At 34.2% G+C, this 19,353-nt stretch overlaps 1 protein-coding gene and 1 pseudogene across 10 annotated transcripts in view; one reads left to right on the top strand and one right to left on the bottom strand.

Moving 5' to 3' along the window:
- Window positions 1-19,353, bottom strand: part of OSBPL8 (oxysterol binding protein like 8) — a 154,838-nt gene that overhangs the window by 54,261 nt on the left and 81,224 nt on the right. The window lies entirely within an intron of this gene.
- Window positions 644-11,662, top strand: LOC144236590 (ras-related protein Rab-5A pseudogene; annotated as a pseudogene).

Genomic DNA, 19,353 nt, shown 5'->3' with positions numbered 1-19,353 from the left:
GGCTCTGCACTGGTTGTGAAGGCTGCTGGGAGTCTCTCTCTCCCTTCTCCCTCTGATCCTCCCCTGCACACACATGCTCTTTCCCTCTCTCTCAAATTAAAAAAATAAAATAAAAAAATAGTAAAATAAAATTCATGCTCTTTTTAGAAAGCCAGGGTACCTCTCAAGACCCAAGGCCACCTCTTCCAGTAGGCCTTGCTTTGACTGTGTAGGCATAGTGAGTTGTCTTCTTCTCTGAGACACATAACGTTTCATACACGTTTGTAGTATCATATTTTTCATAACCTACTTCAATTATTTGTTCTCATGTTCATATTCCATACTTGACTGTGAATTTCTGAAGAAAGGTCTAATCCTTATTTACCTTTCAAACACAGAAATTTGATAAACTGGCCAAAAAATTAACAATAGTGGACTCTACTGTTACTTGTAATTATTTTATTAAATATGTGAAATATGAAACAGCTTCAGAAAAATGAATAAAACATAAATTTATAATTTAATGTATACAGTGAATATCTGCATAACTACCACCTAAATTACAAAAAAAAAAAAAAACAGAATTGTCAAAGATCCTTTTTTGATCACAATCTACTCTTCTCAACAATAACTACCTTGGCTTTTGTAACCTTTCTTTACCGGTATGTCAAGCAGGTATTTCATTCATTTTCATTGATGATTAGAATCCTATTGCATGACTATACCACCATTTATCCATCTACTGTAGATAAACATTTGGGTTGTTCCTAGTTTGTCCCTTTTATGAACAATGGTGCCACAAATACACTCCGAAATGTATCTTAGTAGATATGTACATATATATACACACACACATATACACATGTCTGCATATATTATATATATCCATGAGTTTCTCTAAATTTAAACCTAGAAGCTGAATTCCTAGGTTATAGTATATGTGTATCTTCAATTTTAAGGATAACAAATTTGTTTACTTTTCTACTAATAGCGTGTTAAGAGTTCTTTCTCCATATTCATGGTCACATCAATATTGACACATTTAATATTTCTGCTAATCTGCTGGATGTGTATAATCAATGTGTACATATATGTGTATATATGTGTGAGTGTACACAGGTGTGTGCATATCCATGAGGTTTTACTTTGCATGTCCCTGACTATTAATAACGTTGAGCATTTTCTCATGTTAGTCATTTTAACTTTCTCTTTGTGAAAGACCTCTTCAGATCCTTTGTGTATTTAAAAAAGAGAAGGGGGTGCCTAGGTGGCTCAGTTAGTCAAGTGTCCAACTCTGGCTCAGGTTATGATCTCATGGTCTGTGGGTTCAAGCCCTGCATGGGGCTCTCTTCTGACAGCTCAGAGCCTGGAGCCTGCAGATTGTGTCTCCCCCTCTCTCTGCCCCTCCCCTGATCACGCTGTCTCTCAAAAGTGAAAAAATGTTATAAAATAAAAATAATAAAAAAAAAAGAAACAACCAACTTTCTGTCTTTTTCTAATGATTTATATAGGAATTCTTGACATATTCCAGATATTCTCCTTTGCCAACACTATGTTACAAAATAACTCCCTATTCTATGACTTGTCTTTTTATTCCCTGTATTTTTTTTTAAATAAATAGCTCTTAATTTTAATGTAGTCAAATTTAGTCATCTCATCGTTTAATGATTAGTGCTTTCTGGTCTTAAAGTCTTCCCTAAATCTGTGGTCATAAAGATATTTCCAAGTAGTGTAGTAATACACAGAGTTTACTTCCTCCTGCTAATCCAATGGAATATTATTCTTAATCAAATGAATATGCTGTCCCTAACTTGTAATTTGTTAACAAAATACAAATGTTATCATCGATAAAGTATAACCTTTTTACATACTTCCATAATAAATTTGGTTCAATATTTAGATATAATAAAGCAGGTTTTATGTTGTTTCAGTCTTGTTAAAATGAGATTTTATATATGTGTGTGTGTATACACATACAAATGCAGATTTAATAGGTATTTACAAAATATAGAATAGGTACATTAATATTAACTATACTGAATATATATATACACATACAAATGCAGATTTAATAGGTATTTACAAAATATAGAATAACTACATTAATATTAACTATACTGAATGAAACCAAGAATCAAGAAACTGTAGTAACAAAAAAAATCGCCGAGAAGTCAAAATATACTAGAAAGAAACCTATCTGTGCACTAAAGCTCATATAGTTTGTCTATAAGTGATTTATTTGCTCAAAGTTTATTTACTCCAATTTTCTGGTACTATTTTAGAGATTGGTCCAACAAGCATATCTAGAAGTTATACCCAAGATTAGAGAAGAGACAGATAGACAGACATGAAAAAAAAAATTGCACTATGTTGTTTACTGGGAGTACATGGACAGGTGGTACCATTTCTTTGTTATAACTCATCATAAGGAACACGACCATACCAATATATTTCTTAAGACAGAAGTGACAAAGAATAATTTTTTTTCCCAAAGAAACTAAAATGAAAAGAGGGTTATGCTCAAAATAGTAAGACAAAATTATCTTTCAATATCACTAGTGTAGAACCTCTCCTCTAATAAAAACAAATGCATCTCAAATTATTTTTCAGTTTTTATTTTTCTTTTTTAGAGAGGGCATGTGTGCAAGAGGGGGAGAGGTGCAGAGGGAAGAGTGAAAGAAAATCATAAGCAGGCTCCGTGCTCAGTGCAGAAACTGACATGGGGCTTGATCCCATGATCCTGGGATCATGACCTGAGCCAAAATTAAGTCAGATGTTCAATGGACTGAGCCACCCAGGAACCCCTATTTTACTCTTTAACTGGAATAAAACAACATAAAAAGCCACTTCTTTGAAGTATCTAATTCCATTCTATTTCTTAGCTGATAAAATATATTATTTTAAAGAGCTTTTTATCCCAGTTGGCTGCAATACGACTGTTGGTTGGTTGTAAAAAGCGGAATATGGAAGCATCCCTATGAATAGGATTATCTCTATTTCAAGAATCAGAAAACAAAGATAACCATTTACTTTTTCATTCAAATAAATCAATCCAGGGTGAACTTCAGTATATTCTTTCACAAGATAAACTGACAATTCTGCCTTTAGTTACCTAATTAAGTAAATACTAAACTTTTAAAAAGTGAAGTTTTCTGTTGTGTAGTAGAGTCACTTGATTATTCTTTAATATTAAGTAGACTCAGTGCATGAAGGTTAGCAAACATTTGCTAGCAAACTTGCTGGCTAAAAAAATATGGAGACAAACGCAGAAACAGAACTAAATCACATGTATAAAAAATATGGAGACAAACGCAGAAACAGAACTAAATCACATGTATAAAAAATATGGAGACAAACGCAGAAACAGAACTAAATCACACTGTATAAAAAATATGGAGACAAACGCAGAAACAGAACTAAATCACACTGTAATTAGAGTACTTAACAACATTAAAAAATTTCAGTATGTAGTATTTTAAAAGCCATTTCTGAATAAATACAAATACTAAAATGTATTTGTACACCATTTTGAGAACATAAGAAACATTGACAGTAACCATGCTATACTGAGAAGACTAAACACAGATTATGAATGCTATTTACAGCTCATGCGACTTAGGGAACAGTTCAGGACTGTGGTTTCCAATTCTTTTTTGAAACAATGTTGAAAGAGAAAATGAAATCAGTGAATTTATAATAGTTTCATTGTCCAGGTAACACTTTCCATAAGGTGTTTCAGTATTTCAAAATAATGCATAAAAACCACCTGTCAGCACGAATATTCACAAAAAGCCAAGAAAAATGTTTGTGTGAAAGTAGAAAATATAATTCAAATTTAACAAAACATGTCAGAAAAATATATAAATGGTTAAAGCAAGCACCAGTTTCTGTCAGTATTTGTCAGGAGTATTAAGATAATATTTTTATGTTAAAAGAAAAATATAACCCAAAAGAGTAGATAAAATTATGAAAGGATTTATTTAAAAATTTGAAAGGAAAACAAAATTTTAAAATATTTTAAGGTATACATCCAAATATTTGCTACAAGTCTTTTTCATAAAATAAAAGATCAATTTATGTATACATCTCATTAACCAATCATTTAATGTCTAAATCTTAATTGTCAAATGGCTAATTGCAATATTAAAAAATATTACCTTAAAATAATTCTTAGCAAAAACTATACACAAATATAACAACAAGAAGGCAGGCATTTCAAAAATTATACTAAGGTAGAAAATTTACTTTAGTCAGGATTTGAACTAATTAAAGCTTAAACTAAACATTAATTTTAACATAGTTACTATTTTGCAGAAAACAGCCAAACAATTATCAATATTAAATATTTGGGTTTCATTTGGGAAAAGCCTCAGAAATTTGTTTATTTATAGAATTTTACATTTATCTTAAGTCCAGAAAATATTTTAATTTTATCAAAGGGTCATGATATTTATTTCTATAATTAAAGAAAAAATTCATGCTATCTGCACGCCAGATTTGTACTTCACTGAATCACTAGTTCTCAAGTTGGAGCTTTAGAGATTGTAAAAGAAAATATGGAAAAGCCAAGCCATATAGCAGCAGTCATGAAAACTGAACCTTTCACTATAGAATCTTTTTCATTTAAATGAAAGCAGTTTTAAGACATTAAAATACTAGTTTAATGAAAAAGTCTGCAAGAAATTAAGAAAAGAGTACAAGATTAAACAAACAAACCTGGCAAAGAAGGAGAAAGTTCATTGTATCCTCCAAATGAAGCATTCCGGACAAGCTTTCGGCCATCAATTCGTGGAGGAAATAAAACAGGCGAAACCACAGTACAGGAAGAAAATCTACGTTGTGAGCTCTCTTTCATGGCTTAGGAGGTCTATTTAACGTATACAGTCACCCAGAAGGCTAATTAGATCGGTACAGCAACGAGAGGCTTTTCTCTCAAATCCAAATGTAGCGAAACCCACCAGCACAAACAAAGGACACACACATTTAACAGCAAAGACAGACCACAGACTGTCAAATCAGCAATAAACAGAAAAGGCATTAAGCCATGCTAGTGGGTTTTTTTTTTAAATGAACTGATAAACAAGGCTATTCCCGTTTTACCTTTTACAAACCAGCAATGCCTTGAACTGAATTACTGCCTTAGAAAAACAAAGCAAGATCAATACTTAGAGATTAAGAATGAAATAAAATGCAACCCTTTTCTCATATCTGTTTTGTTTTTGTAGTATCCGTCACACTTCCCACCTCTTCCAATTCTTTGTAGTTTTTGCTTACTTCAGAAATGGATATAAACACATTGTTTATCTTTCCTGACATCTCTAGATCTGTATCTAATCTACTGTTTGCCTCAGTCATGATTAAGAATTCATAAGGAAAGATATTCTTTCAAGTACAATTTTGATGGATTTTAACAGCTAAAGCAGAAAATAAATATTTAACTTTTACTTCTAGCTAAGATACAGGAATCATAAAGACAGTGTTACTGCAAACAAATCAACAGAAAGGACTGAAAAGACACCATAATAATGCTGAATGCTCCAATACATTTTCCTTGAAACAGATATGAGCTGCTATAGTTCATTTTCATTGCATTTAAATTTTTCAAAATATATCATCTACCAATGAGGAATTTCCACTTAAAATTCTCCTATTTAAAGTAAAATGCAACTTTATTGTAACAATAACAAATGGAAATATCTTTCTTTACTAGGTTAACACTAAGTTACTGGTATTATCTCACATTATTAAATCTAACAGACAAGTGCCAACAGCCAAAACAACAGACTACGCTAATTCTTTATAACTAACCTTTAAAATGTTAAGGAATTCTTTCCTAGTTACATTAAAATCCATTTTCCTTATTCTACTTTAATTGAAATTAAAAAGCTCTAGTTAATTATTTTCTTAATATATACAGGATTTTTTCTGCTCAGAGTTCCAACCTAGAAATACATCCTCATAGTTGAACAACTAAGTTACAACTGACTTAGTGGTTCATTTTTATAGGTATTTTACCATAAGATCTCAGTTTCCTTCTTTTTATTATGCATATGGCTCAAGGCTAGTTCAGCTCCTATACAACAGCATTCTGTATAATCTAAGGCTGTTAACTCCTTTACTAGAAAGGACATTTAACAACAAACAAACAAATTCAATTTCCTTTATGTAACATGCTCTTTCTTGGGCAAAGGCATTTCAAAATCAATTAGTGGTAAAAATAAGTAAGTTCACGGTTGATAATTAGAACTATAACAGGGATTTGCAGGGTTTTTTTCTCCATGTCATGAAATATAAATGACCATTAATTATAGACAAGAGAGAAATAATTATAATTAATTCATGCATTGGTGCTTGCCTCTCAAGGCATTATAGTGTAATGGTTAAGCAGGATTTGCAGTTAAATTTCCTGGGTTCAAATCCCAGCTGGCTGCACTGGAGCAATTAAGTTAATTTCTGTGGGTCTCTGTTTTCTCATTTATAAAATATTAATAATATTATCTATATTACTGGATTGTTATAAGGATCAAATTGGAGAATATATATATAATCTAAAAAAGTTCCAGGTTAAAATGGCAGAATGAAGACGCTAACCTAATGTGTTCCCTCCTAAAATTCAACTAAAATGATAAGAAAGGGTTAATTTTTTAAAAACATAAACAAGTATAGGTATGTATCCCACAAGTATGTATCCAGGACAGGATACATCAACAACATATATTTGACATTGGAAAGCATGAGATTAATAAAAAGTCATTGTTTTGCAGATCACACAAAGCTGAATCACAAAACCAGCAATGATAAAAACTGAGAACTAGCCCTATATACACCAAAGAATTCTTTTGCACATAATTAACACCAAGTTCCTCTAGATCAGAAATCAGATTAAGCTACTGATATTAGCAATAATTCTGGAATCAGGACAAAAATACCATATAAGCAATGCTTTCAAAGTTGGAAGGAAAATGACTTTCAACGTGTAATTCCATACCCAGACAAACTATCAATTGCATATTAGGGTACAATAAAGGCATTTTTAGACATGCAAGGCCAAAAATTCACTTTCCATGCATATTTCCAAATAATTTACTATAGTAGTCCTTTTCACCTAGGGTTCATTAGGGCTACTGCACTAAAATGTCCACTCTTCAAAATGAAGTTAACTTTTTCTACCATACATCTTTAATAGCTTTAACCATGCCCCATAATCCTTGGGAGAACTTAGAAAATACTCAAATTATTTTCTACAGGCCTTACTTACTTCCCTCAAAGGACACAACTTGAAAATGGCTGTACTAGAATACATACTCTATCAAAAAGTGATAGCAAAAGGTGATACAGGAAACAGGATACTCAATATAAAAGAGCTGTCATCACCCACGAAGTCCTGTACCATTGTACTATCTCTCTGCAAACCAAGGACAAATTGCTTGGGTGAACTTTGCCCAATTTTTTCTCTGGATTTGGCTCTGTCTTGAGAGTACTTTGATGAAGTAGTGGCTTCTCTTTCCCTGGTGCCACGATGTTTGGATAAGGTGAGTCTACTTCCAGTATGCTGATGTGTTTTACTTTTTCTTAAGATTTTATTTTTTACAGCAGTTTTAGGTTCACAGAAAAACTGAGAGGAAGGTACAGAGATCTCCCATATCCTCTTATCTCCACATATGTATGGTCTCTCCTATTATCAATTTCCCTCACCAGAGTGATACATTTGTTATAACTGACAAACCTACACTGACACATCATAATCACTCAAAGTCTATAGCTTATTTTAGGGTTCACTTTTTTTGATGTTGTACATACCATGGGTTTGGACAAATGCGTAATGACATGTATCCATCACTACAGTACCATACAGAGTATTTTTTTTTTTAGAGTTTTTTTTTTTTTTTTTTTTACAAATAGTTTATTGTCAAATTAGTTTCCACACATACAGAGTATTTTCACTGCCATAAAAACCTGTTCTCTGCCTGTTCATTGTTGCCTCCCTAACTCCTGGAAACCAAAGTTTGTTTTTTTTTTTTTTTTACTGTTTCCATAGTTTTGCCTTTAACACAATGTCATGCAGAATTCTAATGAGTAACGCTATTTCTAAGTCTCTGTTGTATTTATTTTGCCTCTATTTCAGCACCAACACTTATTTTGTGTGTCTTACCAGAGCATTACGGTAAGTACTAAATAACCCCTGACTGTTGCTTGGCTCTGCTTCTTCAGGAGGGTCTTGACTCTTCTTTGCCCTTGGTTGTCTTTAGACAATTTAGGATAATCTTATCAAGTATCATGAAAAAATTCTGTTGAGATAATGGATTCAAAATACATTGAACAGATAAAATCAATTTGAGAAGTTTCATACTAATAATATTGAATTTTCCTCCTGGAAACTATTGTATGTCTATTTAACTGAAAATGTATCTCTCTATTTATTGAGAATATATCATCTTAGTGTTATACTTTCCTACATAAAGATATTCTGTTAGATTTATCAGATTTATTCCTATGTACACCTACTTTCTGTTGTTTTAAGTATTATTTTTTGAACTACATTTTTCTAACCATTTGTTACTGGTACACAGAACTATATAGTTAAATATATTCAGTAATTTCTTAATGATTTTAATAATTCATGTGTAAATTTGGGAGAGGTTCTATATAAACAATTATACTAGCAGCAAATTGCTCCTTTACTTTTATTTCTGTTTACATTATTCACTAGATAAATTTCAAGTAAAATATCGTAATGAAGAGTAGATGGTACACACCTTCTCCTTGTTCCTAATTGTTACTTTACAAGGTTAAGAAAGAGTACCCTCCTCCTATTTCTAATTTGCGAATTTTTTTTTTTTAACCAGGAATGGATCTTAAAATTTTCAAATACATTTTGTTGATGGGATGACAACATAATTTTTCTTCTATAAACTGTATGTTAAATGACAATCACAGATTTTCTAATACCAAAGCCATCCTTACAATGCCTGAAATAACAACACTGTGGTGATAATGTATTATTATTTCTTTATAACTTGCTTGATTCAACAGTTTGCTAATTAGAATTTCTACATCTAAATTCATCAGCAAGAATGTCTTGTAACTTTTCTTTGTATTGTCTGTCTGCTTTCCATATACAAGAATGTTTATTTATCCATTTATATTCTAAAATGCCATCAACTATTAGCTACATTCCTGACTTCAGGAGATGTCATAAAAATATGAGAGAGAAGACCGATGGACATTATTACATTGTAAAAGATATCCCAAATTCAAAGATGATATAAAGGGTTTAAATTTCCAATGGAGACTGCGAAACACTATCAATTAAAGCTCTAATCCACTTTCAGAGATGTTAAAGTAGGAGGAGGGGTACTTTTTTAGACTTAATACAGTATTAATGTGAGATTGGAATTATATTTTTCCCTAAATAGTCAGCAGAACTTGTTTGTAAATCTATCTGAGCCTATGATGTCTTTGTAAAGATAATCTATATTACTAATTAGATTATAAAAACCACTAGAATTTCCTATTACTAAGTAAATTTTAGGAAGTACTATCTTCCTAGAAATTTGTTCATTTAACCCAATTTTTCAAATTTATTGGCTAGAGTTGCTGCCTACACTTTTAGTTGTGTCTTTTTTTCCTAAAAATGTTTGTTTCTTCTTTTTTCCCCCATAATCCTGCTAATTTTGATATTTTTTACTAGTCTTTTCAAACACCCAACTTTGTCTTTCCTGGTAACTCTCAGCTATGTCTATTGTCTTTATCATTTCCTTTCTTCTACCGACTTCAGGCTCACTCTATTATTTTTCTAACACTAAGTTAAATGCTTATTTAATTCATTACTTTTCAGCATTCCTGCTTGTCAAGAATTAGCATTAATACTATTATTGTTGTTTAGATTTCCTGCTTGGGAATTGTGAGGCCTCCTTAATCAGAGGGCTGTTGTCTTTCAACAATTCTGAAAGGTTCCCAGCATTATCTTTCAATATTGCCTTTAACCCATTAAATCACATTCTGGCATTTATAATTCCGGTTGGTGCAGATGTTGGTCTGGATGGTAGGTAGTTTATGCAGATTCTCTCTCATGGCGTCTTGCCTCATGTTTTTCTCTCTGATGGTGTCTTGCCTCCTCATGTTTTTCCTCATTTTTCCGTATCTTTGCCAGCATTTGGTGCTGTCAATATAATGGATTTCAGCCATTCTAATAGGTGCATATCATATCCATTGTTGTTCTGTTTACTGATTTTTAGTTATGAGTTCATACGTAATTTTTGGAGACTTGTGTTTAAAACTCTCCGGTAACAAGTATCTCTGTTGATTCTTCCAGGTACCTGAGAATGCTAATAACTCAAGATCATTTTAAATTAAACAGAAGAGTGTTCTTGTTTTTGCCACAGAGACCGTGTGAATTCTGGCTCCAAGCCTACATGAGTATATTGTGTTTCTCAAAGTAGAGTCCCTCTCTCCCTCATTCTACCTAGAGTTACAACCAAGAAAGGGAAACATACTAGTATCTTCCTCTATGGGTATGTTTTCCAGGTTTGTTTTATAAACTAAGATGAACTTGTAATTTCACACAGAGAGATCTCCAATCCAAATTTCCATCATGAATGGGTTGCAGGCCTTTTGTCCCTTTTTCTTGCTAAAACTCAAGCTTCAGACCTTCAGAAAATACTAACTGCTGGTCAGGACAAATGCTGGTTGCAGAGGTCATCATTTCTCTGGATTCCCACTCTCAATAACCCTGTTCCTTCTGCTAATTCCTTTACTTTGCTCACAGTTCAATCACACTTTAAAAATAAAATTTTGAAACACTGTATCTGAGTCTGAAGGGGGTGGCCTGAGAAGGCAATATGCCACTGGCTAAGCCCAGGCTCAGCCTCTTCTCAGGTTATGCCTGGGACCTCCTGCCAGGGAGGCTTTATCCCCATGGCTCTGCATGGCAAGGTCTCAGCTTTCTTTACAGAAAGAAAGAAAAAAAGAAAGAAAGAAAGTTGACTCCTTCCATCCTAGAAGTTCATTTAAGAGACTGAAATTAGGGACTTCCTTCAAAACTGGACAGGGCTAATTGAAGAGCAACAAGACCCAATGGACCAAATACTGGAAACAATATATGCCAGTTCATACAAATACTTCTGGGAGAGTCTGCTGTTGGCAAACCAAGCCTGTGACTACATTTTGTGACGGGCCAACTTCATGAATTTCAAGAGAGTATCATAAGACACTGTTGTGTGTTTGAAATATGGGATACAGCTGGTCAAGAATTCTACCATAGCCTAGCATCAATGTACTACAGAGAAACACAAGCAGCCATAGTTGTACGTGATATCACAAACGAGTCCTCTGGCAGAGCCAAAAACTGGGCTAAAGTCAATCCTAACAATGTAATAGCTTTATCAGGAAACAAGGCTGACCTTGCAAATGAAAGAACTGTCAATTTCCAGGAAGCACAGTCCTATGAAGATGGCAATAGTTTATTATTCATGGAGACATCAGCTAAACATCAATGAATGGAAATGAAATATTCATGGCAATAGCTAAAAAGCTGCCCAAGAATGAACCACAGAATGCAGGAGAAAATTCTGCCAGGGGAAGAAGAGTAGACCTTACTAAACTCATGCAGCCAACCAGGAGTCAGTGCTGTAGTTACTATACCTCCAGTTTGAACTTGCTGAAATATTCTTCTGCTTCCTAAATGTTAAGGACAGTGGAATTAGAGCATTTAACTAGCCCAGTATGACTTTCAAAAAGAAGAGACTTATGACAGAGTCAAGTTTCTAATACAGAATTAAGTGTTTTCAATTTAATTTTTAATATCATGCAAGTGACTCTTGACTAACATTTCAGAAGTAGAAAGGAAAAATGAGAGCTGTGGCTGTGTGTGTGTGTGTGTGTGTGTGTGTGTGTGTCTATGCGTTTCATTGGATGGTTAGGGGGAATCATTTCTCATCGCCAGGGATAGAGACAAATGATGATGTAAACCTGCAGTTAACCAGCCAGTTTTATGAAAGACTTGGAATTTATTAATTAGGGTTTTTCAAAAAACTTTTTAAGAAGATTCTAAAGATATTTTTGCTTAACTACAGTATTCAGGCATCTGTAATTTCTCTTAGTATGCACATTTAAAATGTACATTCCACATTTTAACAAATTAACCACAAGGAAACAAACCTACATCTCTGGGGGGAAATATGAACATTAGTGGGATCTATATTATAGCCAGCCCTGGTATTTTTAATGGAGTAAAAAAATGTCAAATGTAACCTCATCTTGTTTTAGGAATATAAAAACTAATAAATGCATCTTAATGGATAGTGTTCCCTTCAAACATGTGAGCTCTTCAACAGAAATGCAACAAACCAGGTCTCTGATTTCTGTTTAATCACTGCTGGCCATTACATAGGTTTTGTTGTCTGGAGCAGAGAGGAGGCTTTTGTTCCCTTTGGACAGATTATTGTCAATGCACTAACAATTATGTACATTCAAACTTGATTATTCGAAATTCGGTCTTCAGCTGTACCATAAGTAAGGTACTGCACTATAGTCTCCGTAAGTGTTTCTTACTCTTCTGTAATATTTAAGAGTTGCTTAAAAGTATAACAAAATTACGAGCAAGTTATTTTTCCTTTTCTCTCCATTTGAAAGGGGCTTCAGTTGTTCCCACAGGGACTAGAACCATGATAAACAATATACCAGTAATCTGTAACATAAGTATTGCTGTATGTCAGCAAAAATCTTGCAGACTTGTTTTCCAAAGTTCATTTTATTTTGATCAGTTCAGTATATTCACTAATTGTTTTTAGGTATTTTCATTATATGAATTCTACCATGTGTCAGAGATGATTTAAACTATTTAAATGTTGAACTGCTCCTAGCAGAACTTGTACATTTATAGTAATTCAGTGAAACCCGTTCACCAATGTTTAGTTTTATACTGAAGTGCTCAGGTTGGAATAAAGTGGTATAAAAATCAAAAAGACAAAAAAACAAACAAAAAACACACTGTATCCATCATTTTGATGTTCTTACTAGGAAGGTTTTCTCTGAATATTTATTTTGCCATATTACTGGACCTGTGACATGCAAAGTTCACTTACATGTTTTTCATGTTTCCTGAATTCTTGTCCTTAAATTTCCTAATTATAAATTAAACTGAAGACAGGGGCTGAGAATATCATTTTTGGTTTCTTCTTATATAGAACTCTGTACGAATCAGAATTAATAAAGACCAGCTTGATGGAGGAGACCCTTGGAAAATACTCCATAGGGGCAATTTGTCCATTTGTCACAAATATCCTTCCTTCACCTGGAAAATACACGTTTGCTAAACTTTCACTGCTTTATTTCTTTTTTAAAAATTTTACTTATTTATTTTTGAGAGAGAGAGAGAATGAGAATGAGTGTGCGAGGAACAGTGAGAGAGGGAGAGAGAATTCCAAGCCAGGCTCCACACGGTCAAGCATGGAATCTGATGTGGGGCTCGAGCCCACAAACCATGAGATCATGATCTGAGCTGAAATCAAGAGCTGGATGCTTATCTGACTGAGTCACCCAGACTCCCTTGCTGCTTTACTCTTAAAATTTATGTATGTTCAAACTTACGACCAACATGAAAACAGAAAAATTTCTATGAAACTGTTTATCTTCTCTCAAAGTATGCAAATATTCCTTAGTAAATTAAATTGGTATCATCTTGCTATAATAATACAGAAAATGTGCCTCTCCATTCCTCAAGTAATGAAAGGACAATTGTTAGCAGTCAACTCAATAGGTGAAACTATTTTGCCAGTCTTGCTAAGAAGGTGATTTCAACCTCTCAGCCTTTGGAAACAAATGGGAGGAAATCTCCACAGAAAAAGAGCTGAGAAACTAGTGCAAGTAGTACCTTACAATCCTTTAATGTTATCTTATGTAAACATATATACACACATACACATGTAATAATATACACACATGTATTTTAATTAAATACATACACACATACATACACACAGAGAGAACATTTACAGGGAAAAAAGAGTGCTTTAGTATTCTTAATGTTAACCTTGCCGCTTTGTTAAAGAAGCAATTAACAAGGCCTGGCAAGGATAAGACAAACTCATCTTTGTAAAGATCCTTAAAACAGAGCTAAATTATTCATTCTCACTTTTCAATAAATGTTCTCGAAGTATTTCAGTTTCATCTACAAGAACACAAAACATGTGAAAAACATAGACAGTTGCAACATTTCACATGAGAATTTAGAAAAATATTTCATTCTCATTTTTTAAAATTTGCCAAATATTATATCCTTTTCCATTATTTAATATATACTTTCATACCTCTGAAGCAACTACCTGAACACAAGGAATTTCAAATAGAAAACTTCTTGAAACAGAAAAATTCTGACTTAAGAAATAACTTCAAAAAATCCAACAGTGAGGATTCAAAAACTCAGAAGAAAATTAACATAATCTCTAATTTATATACTATTTGTAATGAAAATGACCTATGGCTACAAAAGAAAGTACAGCATTTAGGAGAAATAAAATTAAAGATAGTGGGGATAAATTCAAGTACTCTTTCAGGTAAACAATTTTCATGAAATATAGCACATATATTCAAGACACATTTGTTATGTGTATACAAGTCTTATAAATGTTCTTCAAGAACTGATCCTAGAAATATCTTACCAAGGGAGGAAGAATTGCTTCGATTCATGGAGGAAACTGACTTTTTGGTCTCCTTTTGTCTACAAACCACTTAAATGAAGGTGTCACCTGAGATTTATACCAGCGATGTCTAAAACTGTCACCCTGGGGAATATGGTACAACATCTTCACACTAATAAACTCTGCAAAGAAAATCTCCCTTTACTTTGAAGTCTTCAATTAAGTTGTAGTAGACTCATCACATCATATTTAATGCTACCAGGGCATTCAAGATGAAGGGACTTTGCAGGTTTAAGAGAATTTACTAAAGGATAACAGAAACACAATACTAAGCATGTACATTTTAATTCAAGTCTAGATAAACCAAGCGTAGTCTAAATTAATTTGGATAAAACTGGCTAAGCAGATAACTGATTAAATAACTTTTAGTTTTAAAATTTTAAACATTTAAAAATTAATTTGAAACCTACTCCTTTAAGTTTTGACAAAGCAACATTTTATATTCTCTCACAAAGCACTACAACTGAAAGATGGTTTTGTAAAACGAAAAACATGCAAAATCACTTTTTATGACCAAAGAATGAAAGGGTAGCTACAAGATGAATTAGAGTTAACTCATCAAGCTTTGATAACAAATGCAAATGTTCCGTAGAGGGAACAGAGTATCAGTTGAGATAGGCTATAATTTAGTCTCTAGGCTCCCTGGGCACTGTCCTTATTCAAAAGTAGAAGAAGAAAAGGGAGAGAATAACCTATTGAATATCCATATTTCTTTCTTGATAAGTTGAAATATATAAAATATGTCAGAGAAGTCAGCATAAAACAAATACCATCCTATTTAAAAGACTGTAATCATTCTAAGGTTAAAACTATTTTTAGGTAAACTGGTATACTTAACTTTGAATAAGGTAAAAATCTGGCACATTAATAATTTCTGGAATAATCTGACTCATTAGCATAATTTAAACATTTGACAAATAAAAGACTATACTGATATGTGTGGGCTTTAGTGCGAAGAATCAGTCTCCCCAGTTAACTTCAAAAAAAGAAAAGAAAATCCTAAAACAATGGAAGGAAACCACACCAAAAGAAAACAAACTTACCTGTTTTTAAGGGATAATGACCTATATTAAATTGGTATGAATCAATATGCATGAAGGAGACTCAGCTAGAAAACAGGATCAGAATCTTTGCCATTCTGAAGCGCTGGCAAAACAAACTTCTAACATGATAACATGTAGAACACAAAAAGAAAAGAGCTGACCCTGTGATTTACTCCCGTGGAGTGGAGTATTGAGATTATTGGCTTTGACAGTCCTGAGATTGAAAACTGTCTCTGACATTTACTAGTTTTGTGAATTTGAACAAATTTCTTAAATCCTTGATCCTTGGTTTTCTCATTTGTGAAGCAGAGTAACTGTTCCTATGTTTTATAGGTTGTTCCAAACAGTTAAATATAATTTTGCACATAAGACTTTTACCATATTAGCCAAACTCAGTTAAGTGCTCAATAAGTGGTAGCTATTAGCAAGAATTCTGCAAATAGTACCAATATAAACGCCATTTTTTCCTGATGCATGGTCATCCACTCTCTTATAATATTGTTCCCATGTATATGTGAGGTTGATGTTAGAGAACAGGTTCCAGTGCATGAATATTGCCCCCAGAATTACATCTATTCATTTAAAAAATGAGACTAAAGCTTCACAAGGGCAGGAACATATAAGGTGCTCAATACAGGCATTCATTCACTTATTCAATGCAAAAGTATCTACCATGTTCAAGTTACTACGTACGCTAGGAACAGATGAGTATTTTTTTTAAAAAAGGACAATCTCTTTCCTGAGAAGCTTACTGACAGTACCATTTACTCTCTATACCTTTCTTCTGTCTACATTAACCCTCCATTATTTTATCAGTTCAGTATTCATCTGCTGGAGCTTGCCTCAGCCCTCAAAGCCACTTACTTACACACTGAGCTATCCACAAATTCTGACATTTCCTCCTACAGATCCCAACCCCTCCACCGAAGCCATTCACCAAGCTCATCCACTAAGCTTCTACTCCCCTGCCAGCACCCCATGCCTACTTTGCCACAATTACTTTTACTGCACATTCCTAATAAACCCTAACCTTATGGAAGAAAATCTCACACTGAGGCAGATTAATACCAACCTCAATTGAGGCCCGAACACTATCTGGCACCCCCACTACCACGGTTCCTCCACTTCCCAGCTATGTTCCTAGGCCTGTCAACCCCTCACCTTCACACCGGACCCCATCAAGGCTTCCCCTTCTGAGACCTGTCCTTATTAATTATGTATTTCTCTCTGCTGACTTTATCCTGTCAACATGTAGACATGCTCAAATATCTCCTTTCTTAAATCTCCTTTTGGCCCATTGTCTTCCTCTAGCTACTATACACTTTCCTCCCCTTCAAAGGCACAATGCCTGAAAGAGTTTGTTAACTGTCTTCAATTCCTTACCTTTCTCATTCATTCTATTGTTATCATCTTCTGCCTTCATCACTGTCCCCAAAACTGAATTCACAAAAGTTAGCAATGCTATCTTGTTAATGGATAATTTTTCAGTTGCCTTAACTAGCTGGACTTCTGAGCTGCATGTAAAACTACAGGTTATTCTCCTTCTTTCATAAAACCATCTGTTTCATTCTTCTGGGATACAACACTCCTGTACAAAGCTCCTTTGCCAATACTTTCTACACCATATCCTTAAATGTTGACACTTGTTTGTAAGGATGGTATTCCAACTACTTTTCTCAACCTTCAATTCTTCCCAAACGTTTTACAACTTACAATGAGAAATATATTTTACATCAAATAGGTGTGTGTGTGTAAGTAGATGTATGAGTGTAGGAGATAAAAATTTCACAGATCACATAAGCTCTGATCTTTTGATTCTATTTTACTTCATTTAATAAACAATATTGCCTGGGAATCTCTAACCTGATGCATATGGTTGTTTTCACCATCTTCAATTACTCTCTCTATGCTGACGACTTCCAAATCTACATTTCCAATGCAGAAATGTCTACTAAACCCTGCACTCATAAAGCCAATCTTCTCCTTAACATGCCATGTGGATAGCTCTAACACACTTCAAATACACCATGTTTGAAACTGGAATCCTCAGCATCTTTCCCCCAAACTTGGTTTTCTTCCACAGTTCCCTATCTTGGTAAACTTCTAACCTAGTTTCCCAAGCAAAATATCTAGGAGTCATTGTAGATTCTTCCTTCACTCTTTCCACTGTCACCTCCACCCAATCAATCACTAATCCCAAACAAATTTTCCTTTTTTTATTCCCACAACTGTCACTCTCATCCAGGCTGTATTTCCTTCACCTAGACAGTACAGTCTAGTTATGAATCTTCTCATATGTACTATATTCTTCCCAATTTATAAATATAATTCTAATCACTGTGTTGCCTACTGTTATAGTTAACTATTGCTGTACCTTAAACTACACAAACCTTAGTGCTTTAAAACATTAAACTATTTGCTCATAATTGTGCAATTTAGGCAAGTTAGGGTTGATGGTGGCTTGTCTCTGATCCACACAGTATCTTCCAGAACACCCAACATGGCTTGACAGTCATACTGACCTGCTGGGATGATTGTAACAAGTGGGGCTAGCCAGTTTGGGCTTCCACACAGAACAGTAGTATGTGGATGGTGAGGCTTCTTACACAGAAGCTTGCTTCCTCTCAGCAGCAAAAGCAGAAGTTACCAGGCCTTTTTAATGTCTAGTCTCAAAAATCCTAAAACATCACTTCTGTCATATTCTATTTGTCATAGCAGTCACATGAATAAGGATAGGGATAGAGGAAGAATAAACTCCATTTCTTGATGAGCAAGTCGCAAGGACACATAAAAAAAAAGGCATGTAAGATGAAAAATATTGTTGCAGTCATCTTTGAAGATGAAATACATCACAGTCCACCTAATTCACATTCCTTCCACATCCAAAATACACTCAATGCCTTCCCCAAACTAAAAGGTCATTCCATTATAGCCTTGATTATAAGGCTGGGTTTAATTATTTAAATCAGGTTCAACTGCAAGTGGTACTCCTTGGGTTTAGCTTCTCACATGTAGCTTCACAGATGTACCTCCTCTGAGGCCAAAATCCTATCACCTCAAAAGGTAACTTCTCTGCCCAACTGTAGTAAGCCAGGGGTAGGACTACAATGGATACAGGAGTTCAAAAGATGCAGGGGATGAGGAGTTACACAGAAGGCACAATAGTCCCATAGCAGTTGTGAATCTGCTGGGCACATGTCATCAGCAGTTTGATTACAACAGTTAGGGGGATACCTGGGCGGCTCAACTGGTTGAGCATCCGACTCCTTATTTCAGCTCAGGTCAGGATCCCAGGGTCGTCGGATCCAGCCCCGCATCAGGCTCTATGCTGAGTGTGGGGTCTGGTTGGGATTCTCTCTCCCTCTGCCCCTCTCTTCCACTTGTGCACTCTCTCTTAAAAATTAATTAATTAATTAATTAATTAAAATAAGCACAGTTCTATTCTTTGAAAATAGTGCTTGCCTCTTGACTCTGCTTTCTGGGCTCCTGGCTCTATTCTCTGAGTCAGTCTTCCTATTTCATAAGAAATGGCCCATGTTTCCAACAGTGGAGTTTTCTCAGCCTGCTTCATATCCACACAAGATTGAGATTCTCCCCACACACAAAGGCTCTTTTTAGTTGAGCTGTTTATC

Source organism: Crocuta crocuta, unplaced genomic scaffold (genome assembly GCF_008692635.1).
Source record: "Crocuta crocuta isolate KB4526 unplaced genomic scaffold, BGI_CrCroc_1.0 scaffold317, whole genome shotgun sequence".
Taxonomy (NCBI): domain Eukaryota; kingdom Metazoa; phylum Chordata; class Mammalia; order Carnivora; family Hyaenidae; genus Crocuta; species Crocuta crocuta.
This window is presented reverse-complemented; position numbering and strand designations above follow the sequence as displayed.